The sequence below is a fragment of the Cryptomeria japonica genome, chromosome 7, assembly GCF_030272615.1.
Source record: "Cryptomeria japonica chromosome 7, Sugi_1.0, whole genome shotgun sequence".
Lineage (NCBI taxonomy): Eukaryota > Viridiplantae > Streptophyta > Pinopsida > Cupressales > Cupressaceae > Cryptomeria > Cryptomeria japonica.
In genome coordinates this window covers 631,785,691-631,806,719 of record NC_081411.1, presented here as the reverse complement: position 1 = coordinate 631,806,719, position 21,029 = coordinate 631,785,691, and positions in this window count along the sequence as shown.

Below are 21,029 nucleotides of genomic sequence, written 5' to 3'. Positions count from 1 at the left end.
ATGCATCTATGACTATCCTAATTATGCATATGTTAAAATGGATATATGAAATTGAAATTATTTCATGTATTCCTTTTCTAAATTATTTCATAAGATCTTAAAAGGATGTATGAAATTGCAAATTTTGTTTTAAACCACTAAACAAATAATTTTCTTATGCAACTTCCTTCAAATGCATTGTTAAATCTAATGTAAATCTAATAGGAATATAATCAATTTTGACTCACACTTTTATTCTAACATTTAAACAAAATAACACTTAATAAGTATTTGAATTCTAAAAACAAGAAAATATTACCTCAATTATTTAAATTTGATAAAAAAAAAATATGTTCTTCCTCTTTGACGTTGCCAAATGAAAAAAAAGGTGGTGCAGAGCTAATGGAATGTATAAAATAACCTTGTATAAAATGTCAACACCATGCAAAAAGCATTCTTTTGTCTGATCATGCACCGAAACAAGACAAAATGAGAGAATGTGGGCTTGGATCACAGGTCAAGGGTCCCATATAACCGTTTTTTAGTACAGCTCATTTGGCTAGCACCAAATATGGCACTAGCCAAATGACTTCCATTGAAATTTTTTACCTTTGATAAATTTCTACTCTATACCCTATAACCTTTTTTTTGTGCAGCTCATTTGGCTAGCGCCAAATATGGCACTAGCCATATTTGGTGCTAGCAATATTTGGCGCTAACCAAATGACTTCCATTGAAATTTTTTAATCTTTGATAAATTTCTGATCTATACCCTATAATCTATACTCTATACCGTAAAGTTTGACAGCCACAACCATAAAAATTAAACCATATGATTCTTCAGGACATAATATGGTGTCTTAGAACACCATATGCCCCCTTAGGTGTCATTATGGGTTGTATGGTGTACTAAGGGGTCATATAGTGTGTTATGACCCCTTAGGACACCATATGACCCCTTATGACACAATATGGTGTCATTACAAGTCGTATGGTGTTGTAAGGGGTCATATGGTGTCCTATAACCCCTTAGGACACCATATGACCCCCTAGGACACCATACGGTGGCGTTATGGGTCGTATGGTGTCCTAAGGGGTCATATGGTGTCTTATGATCCCTTAGGACACCATATGACCCCTTAGGACAAAATATGGTGTCCTTATGGGTCGTACCATGTCCTAAGGGGTCATATGGTGTCCTATGACCCCTTAGGACACCATATGACACCTTAGGACACAATATGGTGTTGTTATGGGTCGTATGGACACCTAACAGGTCATATGGTGTCCTATAGGGCCATAGGACATCATATGACCCCTTAGGTGTCGATATGGGTCGTACGATGTCGTAAGGGGTCATATGGTGTCCTATGATCCCTTAGGACACCATATGACCCCATAGGACACAATACGGTGTCGTTATTGGTCATATGGTGTCCTAAGGGGTCATATGACCCCTTAGGACACCATATGACCCCTTAGGACACAATATGGTGTCCTTATGGGTCGTATGGACACCTAAGTGGTCATATGGTGTCCTATGGGGCCATAGGACATCATATGACCCCTTGGGTGTCGTTATGGGTCGTACGGTGTTGTAAGGGGTCATATGGTGTCCTATGACCCCTTAGGAGACCATATGACACCTTAGGACACAATATGGTTTTGTTATTGGTCGTATGGACACCTCAGCGATCATATGGTGTCCAATAGGGCCATAGGACACCATATGACCCCTTAGGTGTCGTTATGGGTCGTATGGTGTTGTAAGGGGTCAAATGGTGTCCTATGACTCCTTAGGACACCATATGACCCCCTAGGACACAATACGGTGTTGTTATGGGTCCTATGGTGTCCTAACGGGTCATATGGTCTCTTCTGACCCCTTAGGACACCATATGACCCCTTAGGACACAATATGGTGTCGTTATGGGTCGTATGGTTTCCTAAGGGGTCATATGGTGTCCTATGACCCATTTGGACACCATGTGACCCCTTAGGACACAATATGGTGTCGTTATGGGTCGTATGGACACCTAAGGGGTCATATGGTCTCCTATGGGGCGATAGCACACCATATGACCCCATAGGTGTCGTTATGGGTCATATGGCTTCGTAAGAGGTCATATGGTGCCCTATGACCCCTTAGGACACCATATGACCCCTTAGAACACAATATGGTGTCATTATGGGTCGTATGGTATCCTAAGCAATCATATGGTGTCTTATGACCCCTTAGGACACCAAATGACCCCTTAGCACACAATATGGTGTCATAATGGGTCGTATGGTGTCCTAAGGGGATATATGGTGTCCTACGACCCCTTAGAACACCATATCACCCCATAGGATACAATACGGTGTCGTTATGGGTCGTATGGACACCTAAGGGGTACTATGGTGTCCTATGGGGCCATAGGACACCATATGACCCCTTAGGTGTCTTTATGGGTCGTATGGTGTCGTAAGGGGTCATATGGTGTCCTAAGACCCCTTAGGACACCATATGACCCCCTAGGACACAATACGGTGTCATTATGGGTCGTATGGTGTCCTAAGCGGTCATATGGTATCTTATGATCCCTTAGGACACCATATGACACCTTAGAACACAATATGGTGTCGTTATGGGTCATATGGTGTCCTAAGGGGTCATATGGTCTCCTATAGCCCCTTAGGACACCATATGACCCCTTAGGACACAATATGGTGTCATTATGGGTTGTATGGACACCTAAGGGGTAATATGGTGTCCTATGGGGACATAGGACACCATATGACCCCTTAGGTGTCGTTATGGGTCATATAGTGTCGTAATGGGTCATATAGTGTCCTATGACCCCTTAGGAAACCATATGAGCCCCTAGGACTCAATACGGTGTCTCTATGGGTCGTATGGTGTCCTAAGGGGTCATATGGTGTCTTATGACCCCTTAGGACACCATACGACCCCTTAGGACACAATATGGTGTCGTTATGGGTAGTATGGTGTCCTAAGGGGTCATATAGTGTCCTATGACCCCTTAGCACACCATATGATGCCTTAGGACACAATATGGTGTCGCTATGGGTCATATGGACACCCAAGGGGTCATATGGTGTCCTATGGGGCCATAGGACACCATATGACCCCTTAGGTGTCCCAGTGACACAATACTATGTCATATGCGGTCCTAAAGGGTTATATGGTGTTTTATGACCCCTTAGGACACCATATGACCCCTTAGGACACAATATGGTGTCATTATGGGCCATATGGTGTCCTAAGGGGTCATATGGTATCCTATGACCAATTAGGACACCATATGACCGCCTAGGACACAATATGGTGTCGTCATGGGTCGTATGGACACCTAAGGGGTCATATGGTGTCCTATGGGGTGATAGGACACCATATGACCCCTTTTGTGCCATTATAGGTCGTACGGTATCGTAAGGGGTCATACGGTGTCCTATGACCCCTTAGGACACCATACGACCCATAACGGCACAACAGGGGTCATATGGTGTCCTATCACCCTATAGGACACCATATGAACCCTTAGGTGTCCATACGACCCATCACGACACAAACCGTATGACCCCTTAGGACAACATTTGACCCCCTAGGACACAATATGGTCTCGTTATGGGTCGTATGGTGTCCTAATCAGTCATATAGCGTCTTATGACCCCTTAGGACACCATATGACCCCTTAGGACACAATATGGTGTTGTTATGGGTCGTATAGTGTCCAAAGGGCTCATATGGTGTCCTATGACTCTTTAGGACACCATATGACCCCCTAGGACACAATATGGTGTCCTTATGGGTCGTATGGACACCTAAGGGGTCATATGGTGTCCTATGGGGCCATAGGACACCATATGACCCATTAGGTGTGGTTATGGGTTGTATGGTGTCGTAAGGGGTCATATGGTGTCCTATGACCCCTTAGGACACCATATGACACCCTAGGACACAATACAGTGTCGTTATGGGTCGTATGATGTCCTAAGGGGTCATATAGTGTCTTATGACACCTTAGGACACCATATGACCCCTTAGGACACAATATGGTGTCGTTATGGGTTGTATGGTGTGCTAAGGGGTCAAATGGTGTCCTATGACCCCTTAGGATAACATATGACCCCTTAGGACACAATATGGTGTCGTTACGGGTCGTATGGACACCTAAAGGGTCATATGGTGTCCTATGGGGCCTTAGGACACCATATGACCCCTTAGGTGATGGTATGGGTCGTATTGTGTTGTAAGGGGTCATATGGTTTCCAATGACCCCTTAGGACACCATATGGCCCCCTAGGACACAATACGGTGTCGTTATGCATCGTATGGTGTCCTAAGGTGTCATATGGTCTCTTGTGACCCCTTAGGACTCCATATGACCCCTTAGGACACAATATGGTGTTGTTATGGGTTGTATGGTGTCCTAAGGGGTCATATGCTGTCCTATAGCCCCTTAGGAACACCATATGAACCCTTTGGACACAATATGGTGTCGTTATGGGTTGTATGGACACCTAAGGGGTCATATGGTGTCCTATGGGGTTGTAGGATACCATATGACCCCTTAGGTGTTTCTATGGGTCGTATGGTGTCGTAAGGGATCAGATGGTGTCTTATGACCTCTTAGGACACCATATGAGCCCCTAGGACACAATGTGGTGTCGTAATGGGTTGTATGGTGTCCTAAGGGGTCATATGGTGTCTTATGACCCCTTAGGAAACCGTATGACACCTTAGGACACCATATGACCCCTTGGGACACCATATGACCCCTTAGGACACAATATGGTGTCATTATGGGTCGTATGGTGTTCTAAGGGGTCATATGGTGTCCTATGATGCCTTAAGACACCATATGACACCTTAGGACACAATATGGTGTCATTATGGGTAATATGGACAATAAGGGTTCATATGGTGTCCTATGGGGTTATAGCACACCATATGACCCCGTAGGTCTCATTATGGGTTGTATGGTGTCGTGTGGTGTCATATGATGTGCTATGACCCCTTAGGACACCATATGACCACCTAGGACACAATACGGTGTCGTTATGGGTCGTATGATGTCCGAAGGGGATATATGGTGTCTTATGACACCTTAGGACACAATATGGTGTCATTATGGGTTGTATGTTGTCCTAAGGGGTCATCTGGTGTCCTATGTCCTCTTAGGACACCATATGACCCCTTAGGACAGAATATGTTGTCGTTATGGGTCATATGGACACCTATGGGCTCATATGGTGTCCTATTGGGCCATAGGACACCATATGTCCCCTTAGGTGTCGTTATGGGTCGTATGGTGTCCTAAGGGGTCATATGGTGTCCTATGGGGCCATCGGACACAATATGACCCCTTAGGTGTCATTATGGGTCGTATGGTATCGTAAGGGGTCATATAGTATCCTATGACTCCTTAGGACACCATATGACCCCATAGGACACAATACGGTGTTGTTATGGGTCGTATGGTGTCCTAAGGGGTCATATGGTGTCGTATGACCCCTTATGACACCATATGACCCTTAGGACACAATATGGTGTCTATGGGTCGTATGGTGTCTGAAGGGGTCATATGGTGTCCTATGACTTGTTAAGACACCATGTGACCCCTTAGGACACAATATGGTGTCATTATGGGTCGTATAGACACCTAAGGGGTCATATGGTGTCCTATGGGGCCATACCACACCATATGACCTCGTAGGTGTCGTTATGGTTTGTATGGTGTCATATGGTGTCATATGGTCTCCTATGACCCCTTAGGACACCATATGACCGCGTAGAACACAATACAGTGTCATTATGGGTCGTATCGTGTCCTAAGGGGTCATATGATGTCTTATGACCCGTTAGGACACAACCTTGTGTCATTATGGGTCGTATGTTGTCCTAAGGGGTCATGTGGTGTCCTATGTCCCCTTAGGACACCATATGACCCCTTAGGACACAATATCGTGTCATTATGGGTCATATGGACACCTATGGGATCATATGGTGTCCTATGGGGGCATAGGACACCATATGACCCCTTAGGTATCGTTATGGTGTCGTAAGGGGTCATATGGTGTCCTATGACCCGTTAGGACACCATATAAGCCCTTAGGACATAATACGGTGTTGTTATTGGTCGTATGGTGTCCTAAGGGGTCATATGGAGTCTTATGACCCCTTAGGACATAATATGGTGTTGTTATGGGTCGTATGGTGTGCTAAGGGGTCATATGGTGGCCTATTACCCCTTATGACACAATATGGTTTCGCTATGGGTCGTATGGACACCTAAAGGGTCATATGGTGTCCTATGGAGCCATAGGACACCATATGACCCCTTAGGTGTCCTTATGTGTCGTATGGTGTTGTAAGGGGTCATATTGTGCCCTATGACCCCTTAGGACACAATATGGTGTCATTATGGGTCGTATGGGGTTATAACGGGTCATATGGTGTCTTATGACCCCTTAGGACACCATATGACACCTTAGGATACAATATGGTGTCGTTATGGGTCGTATGGTGTCCTAAGGTGTTATATGGTGTCCTATGACCCCTTAGGACACAATATGGTGTCGTTATGGGTCGTATGGATAGCTAAGGGGTCATATGGTGTCCTATGGGGCCATAGGACACCATATGACCCATTAGGTGTGGTTATGGGTTGTATGGTGTCGTAAGGGGTCATATGGTGTCCTATGACCCGTTAGAGCACCATATGACCCGCTAGGACACAATACGGTGTCGTTATGGGTGGTATGATTTCCTAAGGGGTCATATGGTGTCTTATGACCCCTTAGAACATCATATGGCCCCTTAAGACACAATACGGTGTCGTTATGGGTCGTATGGTGTGCTAAGGGGTCAAATGGTGTCCTATGACCCCTTAGGACAACATATGACCCCTTAGGATACAATATGGTGTCGTTATGGGTTGTATGGATAGCTAAGGAGTCATATGGTGTCCTATGGGGCCTTATGACCCCTTAGGTGATGGTATGGGTCGTATGGTGTCGTAAGGGGTAATATGGTTTCCTATGACCCCTTAGGACACCATATGACCCCCTAGGACACAATTCGATGTCGTTATGCGTTGTATGGTGTCCTAAGGCGTCATATGGTGTCTTTTGACCCATTAGGACACAATATGGTGTCGCTATGGGTCGTATGGTGTCCTAAGGGGTCATATGGTGTCCTATAGCCCCTTAGGAACACCATATGACCCCTTAGGACACAATATGGTGTCGTTATGGGTTGTATGGACACCTGAGGGGTCATATGTTGTCCTATGGGGCCATAGGACACCATATGACCCCTTACATGTTGTTATGCGTCGTATGGTGTCGTAAGGTATCATATGGTGTCCTATGACCTCTTAGGACACCATATGATCCCTTAGGAAACAATATGGTGCCATTATGGGTCGTATCATGTCCTAAGGGGCAATATGGTGTCTTATGACCCCTTAGGACACCATATGACCCCTTAGGACACAATATGGTGTCATTATGGGTTGTATGGTGTTCTAAGTGGTCATATGGTGTCCTATGACCCCTTAAGACACCATATGACCCCTTAGGAAACAATATGGTGTCGTTATGGGTCGTATGGACACCTAAGGGATCATATGGTGTCCTATGGGGTGATAACACACCATATGACCCCTTAGGTGTCGTTATGGGTCGTACGGTGTCGTAAGGGGTCATATGGTGTCCTATGACCCCTTAGGACAACATATGACCCCCTAGGACACAATACAGTTTCGTTATGCATGATATGGACACCTATGGGGTGTCCTATGAGCTTATATGGTGTTCTAAGGGGTCGTAGGACACCTTATGACACCTTACGACACCATAATGACAACTAAGGGGTCATATGGTGTCCTGTGACCCCTAGGACACCATATAAGCTCCTAGGACACAATACGGTGTTGTTATTGGTCGTATGGTGTCCTAAGGGGTCATATGGAGTCTTATGACCCCTTATGACACCATATGACCCCTTAGGACATAATATGGTGTCGTTATGGGTCATATGGTGTCCTAAGGGGTCATATGGTGTCCTATGACCCCTTACAACACCATGACCCCTTAGGACACAATATGGTGTCACTATGGGTCCTATGGACACCTAACGGGTCATATGGTGTCCTATGGGGCCATAGGACACCACATGACCGCTTAGGTGTCGTTATGCATCGTATGGTGTCGTAAGGGGTCACATTGTGCCCTATGACCCCTTAGGACACCATATGACCCCCTAGGAAACAATATGGCATCGTTATGGGTCGTATGGGGTCCTAAGGGGTCATATGGTGTCTTATGACCCCTTAGGACACCATATGAACCCTTAGGACACAATATGGTGTTGTTATGGGTCGTATGGACACCTAAGTGGTCATATGGTGTCCTATGGGGCCATAGGACATCATATGACCCCTTGGGTGTCATTATGGGTCATATGGTGTCGTAGGGGGTCATATGGTGTCTTATGACCCCTTAGGACACCATATGACCCCTTAGGACACAATATGGCATCGTTATGGGTCGTATGGACACCTAAGCGGTCATATGGTGTCCTATGGGGCCATAGGACACCATATGACCCCTTAGGTATCGTTATGGGTCGTATGGTGTCGAAAGGGCTCATATGATGTCCTATGACTCCTTAGGACACCATATGACCCCCTAGGACACAATACGGTGTTGTTATGGATCGTATGGTGTCCTAAGGGGTCATATGGTGTCTTATGACCCCTTAGGACACCATATGAACCCTTAGGACACAATATGGTGTCTTTGTCAGTCATATGGTGTCCTATGGCGTCATTTGGTGTCCTATGATCCATTAGGACACCATGTGACCCGCTTAGGACACAATATGGTGTCGTTATGGGTCATATGGACACGTAAGGTGTCATATGGTGTGCTATGGGGCCATAGCACACCATATGACCCCGTAGGTGTTGTTATGGTTCATATAGTGTTCTATGGTGACATATGGTATCCTATGAGCCCTTAGGATACCATATGACCATCTAGGACACAATACAATGTTGTTATGGGTCGTATGGTGTCCTAAGGGGTCATACGGTATCTTATGACCCCTTAGGACACAATCTGGTGTCATTATGGATCGTATGTTGTCCTAAGGGGTCATCTTGTCTCCTATGTCCCCTAAGGACACCATATGACACCTTAGGACATAATATGGTGTTGTTATGGGTCAGATGGACACCTATGGGGTCATATGGTGTCCTATGGTGCCATAAGACACCATATGACCCCTTAGGCATCATTATCATGTCGTAAGGGGTCATATGGTGTCCTATGACCCCTTAGGACACCATATAAGCCCCTAGGACACAATATGGTGTTGTTATGGGTTGTATGGTGTCCTAATGGGTCATATGGTGTCTTATGACCCCTTAGGATACCATATGACCCCTTAAGATATAATATGGTGTCGTTATGGGTCGTATGGTGTCCTAAGGGGTCATATCGTGTCCTATGACCCTTTAGGATACCATGACCCCTTAGGACACAATATGGTGTCGCTATGGGTCGTATGGACACCTAAGGGGTCATATGGTGTCCTATGGGGCCATAGGACACCTTGTGACCCCTTAGGTGTCGTGATGGGTCATATGGCTTTGTAAGAGGTCATATGGTGCCCTATGACCCTTTAGGACACCATATGACCCCTTACAACACAATATGGTGTCGCTATGGGTTGTATGGTATCCTAACTTGTCATATGGTGTCTTATGACCCCTTAGGAAACAATATGGTGTCGTTATGGGTTGTATGGTGTCCTAAGGGGTTATATGGTGTCCTATGACCCCTTAGAACACCATTTGACCCCTTAGGACACAATATGGCGTCATTATGGGTTGTATGGACACCTAAGGGGTCATATGGTGTCCTATGGGGCCATAGGACACCATATGACCCCTTAGGTGTCACTATGGGTCGTATAGTTTTGTAAGGGGTCATATGGTGTCCTATGACGCCTTACGACACCATATGACCACTTAGGACACAATATGACAACTTAACACACAATATGGTGTCATTATGGGTCGTATGGTGTCCTAAGGGGTCATATAGTGTCCTATAGCCCCTTAGGACACCATATGACCCTTTAGGACACAATATGGTGTCGTTATGGGTTGTATGGACACCTAAGGGGTAATATGGTGTCCTATGGGGACATAGGACACCATATGACCCCTTAGGTGTCGTTATGGGTCATATGGTGTCGTAATGCGCCATATGGAGTCCAATGGGTCCTTAGGAAACCATATGACCCCCTAGGACTCAATACGGTGTCTCTATGGGTCGTATGGTGTCCTAAGGGGTCATATGGTGTCTTATGACCCCTTAGGACACCATACGACCCCTTAAGACACAATATGGTGTCGTTATGGGTCGTATGGTGTCCTAAGGGGTCATATAGTTTCCTATGACCCCTTAGGACACCATATGATGCCTTAGAACACAATATGGTGTCGTTATGGGTCATATGCACACCTAAGGGGTCATATGGTGTCTTATGGGGACATAGGACACCATATGACCCCTTAGGTGTCCTTATGGGTCTTATGGTGTCGTAAGGGGTCATCTGGTGTCCTATGATCCCATAGGACACCATATGATCCCCAGGGACACAATATTGTGTCATATGCGGTCCTAAGGGGTTATATGGTGTCTTATGACCCCTTAGGACACCATATGACCCCTTAGGACACAATATGGTGTCATTATGGGTCGTATGGTGTCCTAAGGGGTCATATGGTGTCCTATGACCCCTCAGGACACCATATGACCCCTTAGGACATAGTATGGTGCCCTCATGGGTCGTATGGACACCTAAGGGATCATATGGTGTCCTATGGGGCCATAGGACACCATATGACCCCTTCCATGTCGTTATGGGTCGTATGGTATCATAAGGGGTCATACGGTATCCTATGACCCCTTAGGACACCATTTGACCCCCTAGGACACAATATGGTCTCGTTATGGGTCGTATGGTGTCCTAATCGGTCATATGGTGCCTTATGACCCCTTAGGACACCATATGACCCCTTAGGACATCATATGGTGTCGTTATGGGTCGTATGGTGTCCTAAGGGGTCATATGGTGTCCTATGACCCCTTAGGACACCATATGACCCCTTAGGACACAATATGGTGTCGTTATGGGTCGTATGGACATCTAAGGGGTCATATGGTGTCCTATGGGGCCATAGGACACCATATGACCCATTAGGTGTGGTTATGTGTTGTACTGTGTCATAAGGGGTCATATGGTGTCCTATGACCCCTTAGGACACCATATGACCCCCTAGGACAAAATACGGTGTTGTTATGGGTCGTATGATGTCCTAATGGGTCATATGGTGTCTTATGACCCCTTAGGACACAATATGGTGTCATTATGGGTCCTATGGTGTGCTAAGGGGTCAAATGGTGTCCTATGGGGCCTTAGGACAACATATGACCCCTTAGGTGATGGTATGGTTCGTATGGTGTCGTAAGGGGTCATATGGTTTCCTATGACCCCTTAGGACACCATATGACACCCTAGGACACAAAACGGTGCCATTATGCATCGTATGGTGTCCTAAGGTGTCATATGGTGTCTTGTGACCCCTTAGGACACCATATGACTCCGTAGGAAATAGTATGGTGTCATTATGGGTCGTATGGTGTCCTAAGGGGTCATATAGTGTCCTATAGCCCCTTAGGAACACCATATGAACCCTTAGGACACAATATGGTGTTGTTATGGGTCGTATGGACACCTATGGGGTCATATGGTGTCCTATGGGGCCGCAGGACACCATATGACCCCTTAGGTGTTGTTATGGGTTGTATGGTGTCGTAAGGGATCATATGGTGTCCTATGACCTCCTAGGACACCATATGACCCCCTAGGACACAATGCGGTGCTGTTATGGGTCGTATGGTGTCCTAAGGGGTCATATGGTGTCTTATGACCCCTTCGGACACCATATGACACCTTAGGACACCATATGACCCCTTGGGACACCATATGACCCCCTAGGACACAATATGGTGTCGTTATGGGTCGTATGGTGTTCTAAGGGGTCATATGGTGTGCTATGATGCCTTAAGACACCATATGACCCCTTAGGACACAATATGGTGTCGTTATGTGTCATATGGTGTCCTATGGGTCTATAGCACACCATATGACCCCGTAGGTGTCATTATGGGTTGTATGGTGTCGTACGGTGTCTTATGATGTCCTATGACCCCTTACGACACCATATGACCACCTAGGACACAATACGGTGTCATTATGGGTTGTATTGTATCCGGAGGGGTCATATGGTGTCTTATGACACCTTAGGACACAATATGGTGTCATTATGGGTTCTATGTTGTCCTAATGGGTCATCTGGTGTGCTATGTCCTCTTATGACATGATATGACCCCTTAGGACACAATATGGTGTCATTATGGGTCATATGGACACCTATGGGCTCATATGGTGTCCTATGTTGTCATAGGATACCTATGGGCTCATATGGTTTCCTATGTTGTCATAGGATACCATATGACCCCTTAGGTGTCGTTATGGTGTCATAAGAGGTCATATGGTGTCCTATGACCTCTTAGGACACCATATAAACCCCTAGGACACAATATCATGTCGTTATGGGTTGTATGGTGTCCTAAGGGGTCATATGGTGTGTTATGACCCCTTAGGACACCATATAACCCCTTAGGACACAATATGGTGTCATTATAGGCCGTATGGTGTCGTAAGGGGTCATATGGTGTCCTATGACCCCTTAGGACACCATATCACCCCCTAGGACACAATACGGTGGCGTTATAGGTCGTATGGTGTCCTAAGGGGTCATATGGTGTCTTATGATCCCTTAGGACACCATATGACCCCTTAAGACACAATATGGTGTTGTTATGGGTTGTATCATGTCCTAAGGGGTAATATGGTGTCCTATAACCCCTCAGGACACCATATGACCCCTTAGGACACAATATGGTGTTGTTATGGGTCGTATGGACACCTAACGGGTCAGATGGTGTCGTATAGAGCAATAGGACACAATATGACCCCTTAGGTGTCGTTATAGGTCGTACGGTGTCGTAAGGGGTCATATGGTGTCCTATGACCCCTTAGGACACCATATGACCCCTTAAAATATAATATGGTGTCGTTATAGGTCGTATGGTCTCCTAAGGGGTCATATTGTGTCCTATGACCCCTTAGGATACCATGACCCCTTAGGACACAATATGGTATCGCTTTGGGTCGTATGGACACCTAAGGGGTCATATGGTGTCCTATGGGGCCATAGGACACCATGTGACCCCTTAGATGTCGTTATGGGTTGTATGGCTTCGTAAGAGGTCATATGGTGCCCTATGACCCCTTAGGACACCATATGACCCCTTAGAACACAATATGGTGTTGTTATTGGTCATATGGTATCCTAAGCTATCATATGATGTCTTATGACCCCTTAGGACACCAAATGATCCCTTAGGACATAATATGGTGTCGTTATGGGTCGTATGGTGTCCTAAGGGGTTATATAGTGTCCTATGACCCCTTAGAACACCATATGACCCCTTAGGACACAATATGGTGTCGTTATCGATCGTTATGGACACCTAAGGGGTCATATGGCATCCTATGGCCCCATAGGACACCATATAACCCCTTAGGTGTCATTATGGGTCATATGGTGTCGAAAGGGGTCATAGGACACAATATAACCCCTTAGGTGTCATTATGGGGCCATAGGACACAATATAACCCTTAGGTGTCATTATGGGGCCATAGGACACAATATAACCCCTTAGGTGTCATTATGGGTCATATGGTGTCGAAAGGGGTCATATGGTTTCCTATGACGCCTTAGGACACCATATGAACCCCTAGGACACAATACAGTGTCGTTATGGGTCGTATGGTGTCCTAAGGGGTCATATGGTATCTTATGACCGCTTAGGACACCATATGACCCCTTAGGACACAATATTGGTGTCATTATGGGTCGTATGGTGTCCTAAGGGGTCATATGGTGTCCTATAGCCCATTAGGACACCATATGACCCCTTAGGACACAATATGGTGTCATTATGGGTTCTATGGACACCTAAGGGTTAATACGGTGTCCTATGGGGACATAGGACACCATATGACCCGTTAGGTGTCATTATGGGTGCTATGGTGTTGTAATGGGTCATATAGTGTCCTAGTGACCAGTTAGGAAACCATATGAACCCCTAGGACTAAATACGGTGTTCTATGTGTCGGTATGGTCTCCTAAGGGGGTCATATGGTGTCTTATGACCCCTTAGGACACCATATGACCCCTTAGGACACAATATGGTGTCGTTATGGGTCGTATGGTGTCCTGAGGGGTCCATATAGTGTCCTATGACCCCTTAGGACAACATATGATGCCTTAGGACACAATATGGTGTCGTTATGGGTCGTATGGACACCCAAGGTATCATATGGTGTCCTATGGGGCCATAGGACACCATATGACCCCTTACGTGTCGTTATGGGTCATATGGTGTCGTAAGGGGTCATCTGGTGTCCTATGACCCCTTAGGACACCATATGAACCTCATGGACACAATACTATGTCATATGCAGTCCTAAGGGGCTATATGGTGTCTTATGACCCCTTAGGACACCATATGACACCTTAGGACACCATATGGTGTCATTATGGGTCGTATGGTGTCCTAAGGGGTCATATGGTGTCCTATGACCCCTTAGGACATAGTATAGTGTCATCATGGGTCGTATGATACCTAAGGGATCATATGGTGTCCTATGGGGGCCATAGGACACCATATGACCCCTTCCGTGTTGTTATGGGTTGTATGGTATCATAAGGGGTCATACGGTGTGCTATGACCCCTTAGGACACCATTTGACCCCCTAGGACACAATACTGTCTCATTATGGGTCGTATGGTATCCTAATAGGTCATATGGTTCTTTATGACCCCTTAGGACACCATATGACCCCTTAAGACACAATATGGTGTCGTTATGGGTCGTATGGACACATAAGGGGTCATATGGTCTCCTATGGGGCCATAGGACACCATATGACCCATTAGGTGTGGTTATGGGTTGTATTGTGTCATAAGGGGTCATATGGTGTCCTATGACCCCTTAGGACACCATATGACCCCTTGGGACACAATATGGTGTCGTTATGGGTCGTATGGACACATAAGAGGTCATATGGTGTCCTATGGGGCCATAACACACCATATGACCCATTAGGTGTGGTTATGGGTTGTATTCTGTCATAAAGGGGTCATATGGTGTCCTATGACCCCTTAGGACACCATAACGACACCCCCTAGGACAAAATATAGTGTTGTTATGGGTCGTGTGATGTCCTAAGGGGTCATATGGTGTCTTATGACCCCTTAGGACATAATATGACCCATTAGGACCCAATAAGGTGTCGTTAGGTGTCATATGGTGTGCTAAGGGGTCAAATGGTGTCCTTATGACCCCTTAGGACACAATATGGTATCGTTATGGGTCGTATGGACACCTAAGGGGTCATATGGTGTCCTATAGGGCCTTAGGACAACATATGACCCCTTAGGTGATGGTATGGGTCGTATATGGTGTCGTAAGGGGTCATATTGTTTCCTATGACCCTTAGGACACCATATGACACCCTAGGACACAATACGGTGTCGTTATGCATCCTATGGTGTCCTAAGGTGTCATATGGTGTCTTGTGACCCCTTAGGACACCATATGACTACGTAGGACACAATATGGTGTCCGTTATGGGTCGTATGGTATCCTAAGGGGTCATATGGTGTCCTATAGCCACTTAGGAACACCATATGACCCCCTTAGGACACAATATGGTGTCGTTATGGGTTGTATGGACACCTACGGGGTCATATTGTGTCCTATGGGGCCGTAGGACACCATATGACCCCTTAGGTGTTGTATGGGTCATATGCTGTCGTAAGGGATCATATTGTGTCCTATGACCTCTTAGGACACCATATGACCCCCTAGGTCACAATGCGTTGCCGTTATGGGTCATATGATGTCCTAAAGGGGTCATATGGTGTCTTATGACCCCTTAGGACACCATATGACACCTTAGGACACCATATGACCCCTTGGGACCACCATATGACCCCTTAGGGACACAATATGGTATCCTTATCGGATCGTATGGTGTTCTAAGGGGTCACATGGTGTCCTATCATGCCTTAAGACATTGTATGACCCCTTAGGACACAATATGGTGTCATTATGGGTCATATGGACACCTAAGGGGTCATATGGTGTCCTATGGGGCTATAGCACACCATATGACTCCGCAAGTGTCATTATGGGTTGTATGGTGTCGTACGGTGTCATATGATGTCCTATGACCCCTTAGGACACCATATGACCACCTAGGACACAATATGGTGTCGTTATGGGTCGTATGGTGTCCGAAGGGATCATATGGTGTATTATGACCCCTTAGGACACAATCTGGTGTCATTATGTGTCGTATGTTGTCCTAAGGGGTCACCTGATGTCCTATGTCCTCTTAGGACACCATATGGCCCCTTTTGGACACAATATGGTGTCATTATGGGTCATATGGACACCTATGGGCTCATATGGTGTCCTATGTGGCCATAGGAAACCATATCACCCCTTAGCTATCGTTATGGTGTCATAAGCAGTTATATGGTGTCCTATGACCTCTTAGGACACCATATAAACCCCTAGGACACAATACGTGTCGTTGTGGGTCGTATGGTGTCCTAAGGGGTCATATGGTGTGTTATGACCCCCTTAGGACACAATATGGTGTCATTATAGGTTGTATGGTGTCGTAAGGGGTCATATGGTGTCCTATGACCCCTTAGAACACCATATGACCCCCTAGGACACAATACGGTGGCGTTATAGGTCGTATGGTGTCCTAAGGGGTCATATGGGTGTCTTATGATTCCCTTAGGACACCATATGACCCCTTTGGACACAATATGGTGTCGTTATGGGTCGTATCGTGTCCTAAGGGGTTATATGGTGTCCTATGACCCCTTAGGGACACAATATGGTGTTGTTATGGGTCCGTATGGACACCTAACGGGTCATATTGTGTCCTATAGGGAAATAGGACACCATATGACCCCCTTAGGTGTTGTTATGGGTTTGTACTATGTCATAAGGGGTCATATGGTGTCCTATGACCCCTTAGGACAACATATGATCCCAAGGACAGAATACCGGTGTCGTTATGGGTCGTATGGTGTCCTAGGGGATCATATGGTGTGTTACAACCACTTAGGACACCATATAACCCCCTTAAGACACAATATGGTGTCATTATAGGTCGTATGGTGTCGTAAGGGGTCATATGGTGTCCTATGACCCCTTAGGACACCATATCACCTCCTAGGACACAATACAGTGGTGTTATGGGTCATATGGTGTCCTAAGGGGGTCAAATGGTGTCTTATGATCCCTTAGGACAACATATGACCCCTTAGGACACAATATGGTGTCGTTATGGGTCATATCGTGTCCTAAGGGGTTATATGGTGTCCTATCACCCCTTATGACACCATATGACCCCTTAAGACATGATATGGTGTTGTTATAGGTCGTATGGACAACCTAAAAAGTCATATGGTGTCCTATAGCGCAATAGGACAACATATGACCCATTAGGGTTCATTATGGGTTGCACGGTGTCGTAAGGGCTCATTCGGTGTCCTATGACCCCTTAGGACAACATATGACCCCAAGGACACAATACAGTGTCGTTATGGGTTGTATGGTGTCCTAAGGGGTCATAGGACACCATATGACTGCTTAGGACACAATATGGTGTCATTATGGGTCGTATGGACACCTAAGTGGTCATATCGTGTCCTATGGGGCCATAGGACACAATATGACCCCTTGGGTGTCATAATGGGTTGTATGGTATCGTAAGGGGTCATATGGTATCTTATGACCCCTTTGGACACCATATGACCCCCTAGGACACAATACAATGTCGTTATGGGTTGTATGGTGTCCTAAGGGGTTATATGGTGTCCTAAGGGGTCATATGGTGTCCTATGGGATCATTGGACACCATATGACCCCTTAGGTGTCGTTATGGGTCGTATGGTGTCGTAAGGGGTCATATGGTATCCTGTGACTCCTTAGGACACCATATGAACCCCTAGGACACAATACGGTGTTGTTATGGATTGTATGGTGTCCTAAGGGGTCATATGGTGTCGTATGACCCCTTAGGACACCATATGACCCCTTAGGTCACAATATGGTGTCATTATGGGTCGTATGGTGTCCTAAGGGGTCATATGGTGTCCTATGACCTGTTAGGACAAAATGTGACCCCTTAGGACACAATATGGTGTCGTTATGGGTTGTATAGACACCTAAGGGGTCATATGGTGTCCTATGGGGCCATACCACACCATATGACCTCGTATGTGTCGTTATGGGTCGTATGGTGTCGTACGGTGTCATATTGAGCCCTATGACCCCTTAGGACACCATATGACCACCTAGGCCACAATATGGTGTCCTATGGGGCCATACCACACCATATGACCTTGTAGGTGTCGTTATGGGTCGTATGTTGTCCTAAGGGCTCATATGGTGTCTTATGACCCGTTAGGACACAATCTTGTGTCATTATGGGTCGTATGTTGTCCTAAGGGGTCATTTGGCGTCCTATGTCCCCTTAGGACACAATATGGTGTCCTTATGGGTCATATGGACACCTATAGGATCATATGGTGTCCTATGGTGCCATAGGACACCATATGACTACTTAGGTTTCGTTATGGTGTCATAAGGGGTCATATGGTGTCCTATGACACCTTAGGACACCATATAAGCCCCTAGGACACAATACGGTGTTGTTATTGGTCGTATGGTGTCCTAAGGGGTCATATGGAGTCTTATGACCCCTTACGAGACCATATGATCCCTTAGGACATAATATGGTGTCGTTATGGGTCATATGGTGTCCTAATCGGTCATATGGTGGCCTATTACCCCTTAGGACACCATGACCCCTTAGAACACAATATGGTGTCGCTATGGGTCGTATGCACACCTAAGGGGTCATATGGTGTCCTATGGCGCCATAGGACACCATATGACCCCTTAGGTGTCGTTATGCATCGTATGGTGTTGTAAGTGGTCATATTGTGCCCTATGACCCCTTAGGACACCATATGACACCCTAGGACACAATATGGTGTCGTTATGGGTCATATGGGGTTCTAAGGGGTCATATGGTGTCTTATGACCCCTTACGACACCATATGAACCCTTAGGATACAATATGGTGTCATTATGGGTCATATGGTGTCCTAAGGGGTTATATTGTGTCCTATGACCCATTAGAACACCATATGACCGCTTAGGACATAATATGGTGTCGTTATGGGTCGTATCGACACCTAAGGGGTCATATGGTGTCCTATGGGGCCATAGGACACCATATGACACCTTAGGTGTCGTTATGGGTCATAAGGGGTCATATGGTGTCCTATGAGACCTTAGGGACACCATATGACCCCCTAGGACACAATATGGTGTCATTATGGGTCGTATGGTCTCCTAAGGGGGTCATATGGTTTCTTATGACCCCTTAGGAAACAATATGGTGTCGTTATACGTCGTATGGTGTCCTAATGGGTCAAATGGTGTCCTATAGCCCCTTAGGACACCATATGACCCCTTAGGACATAATATGATGTCGTTGTGGGTCGTATGGACACCCAAGGGGTCATATGGTGTCCTATGGGGCCATAAGACACCATATGACCCCCTATGTGTCCTTATGGGTCGTATGGTGTCGTAAGGGGTCATTTGGTGTTCTATGACCCCTTAGGACACCATATGACCCCCTAGGACACAATATTGTGTCGTATGGGGTCCTAAGTGGGTTATATGGTGTCTTATGACCCCTTAGGACACCAGACCCCTTAGGACACAATATGGTGTCATTATGGTTTGTATGGTGTCCTAAGGGGTCATATGGTGTCCTATGGCCCCTTAGGACACCATATGACCCCTTGGGACATAGTATGGTGTCGTCATGGGTTGTATTGACACCTAAGGGGTCATATGGTGTCCTATGGGGCCATAGGACACCATTTGACCCCTTCCGTGTCATTATGGGTCATATGGTATCATAAGGGTTTATACGATGTCCTCCATATGACCCCTTAGGACACCATATAAACCATTAGGACACAATATGGTGTCATCATGTGTCATATGGACAACTAAGGGGTCATATGGTGTCCTATGGGGCCATAGGACACCATATGACCCCTTCCGTGTCATTATGGGTTGTATGCTATCGTAAGGGGTCATACGGTGTCCTATGACCCCTTAGGACACCATTTGACCCCCTAGGACACAATACAGTCTCGTTATGGGTCGTATGGTGTCCTAAGGGGTCATATGGTGTCTTATGACCCCTTAGGACACCATATGACCCCTTAGGACACAATATGGTGTCATTATGGGTCATATGGTGTGCTAAGGGATCAAATGGTGTCCTATGACCCTTTAAGACAACATATGACCCCTTAGGACACACTATGGTGTCGTTATGGGTCGTATGGACACCTAAGGGGTCATATGGTGTCCTATGGGGCCTTAGGACACCATATGACCCCTTTGGTGATGGTATGGGTCATATGGTGTTGTAAGGGGTGATATGGTTTCTTGTGACCCCTTAGGACACCATATGACCCCCTAGGACACAATACGGTGTTGTTATGCATCATATGGTGTCCTAAGGTGTCATATGGTGTCTTGTGACCCCTTAGGACACCATATGACCCCTTAGGACACAATATGATGTCGTTATGGGTCGTATGGTATCCTAAGGGGTCATATGGTGTCTTATAGCTCCTTAGGAATACAATATGACCCCTTAGGACACAATATGGTGCTGTTATGGGTTGTATGGACACCTAATGTGTTAT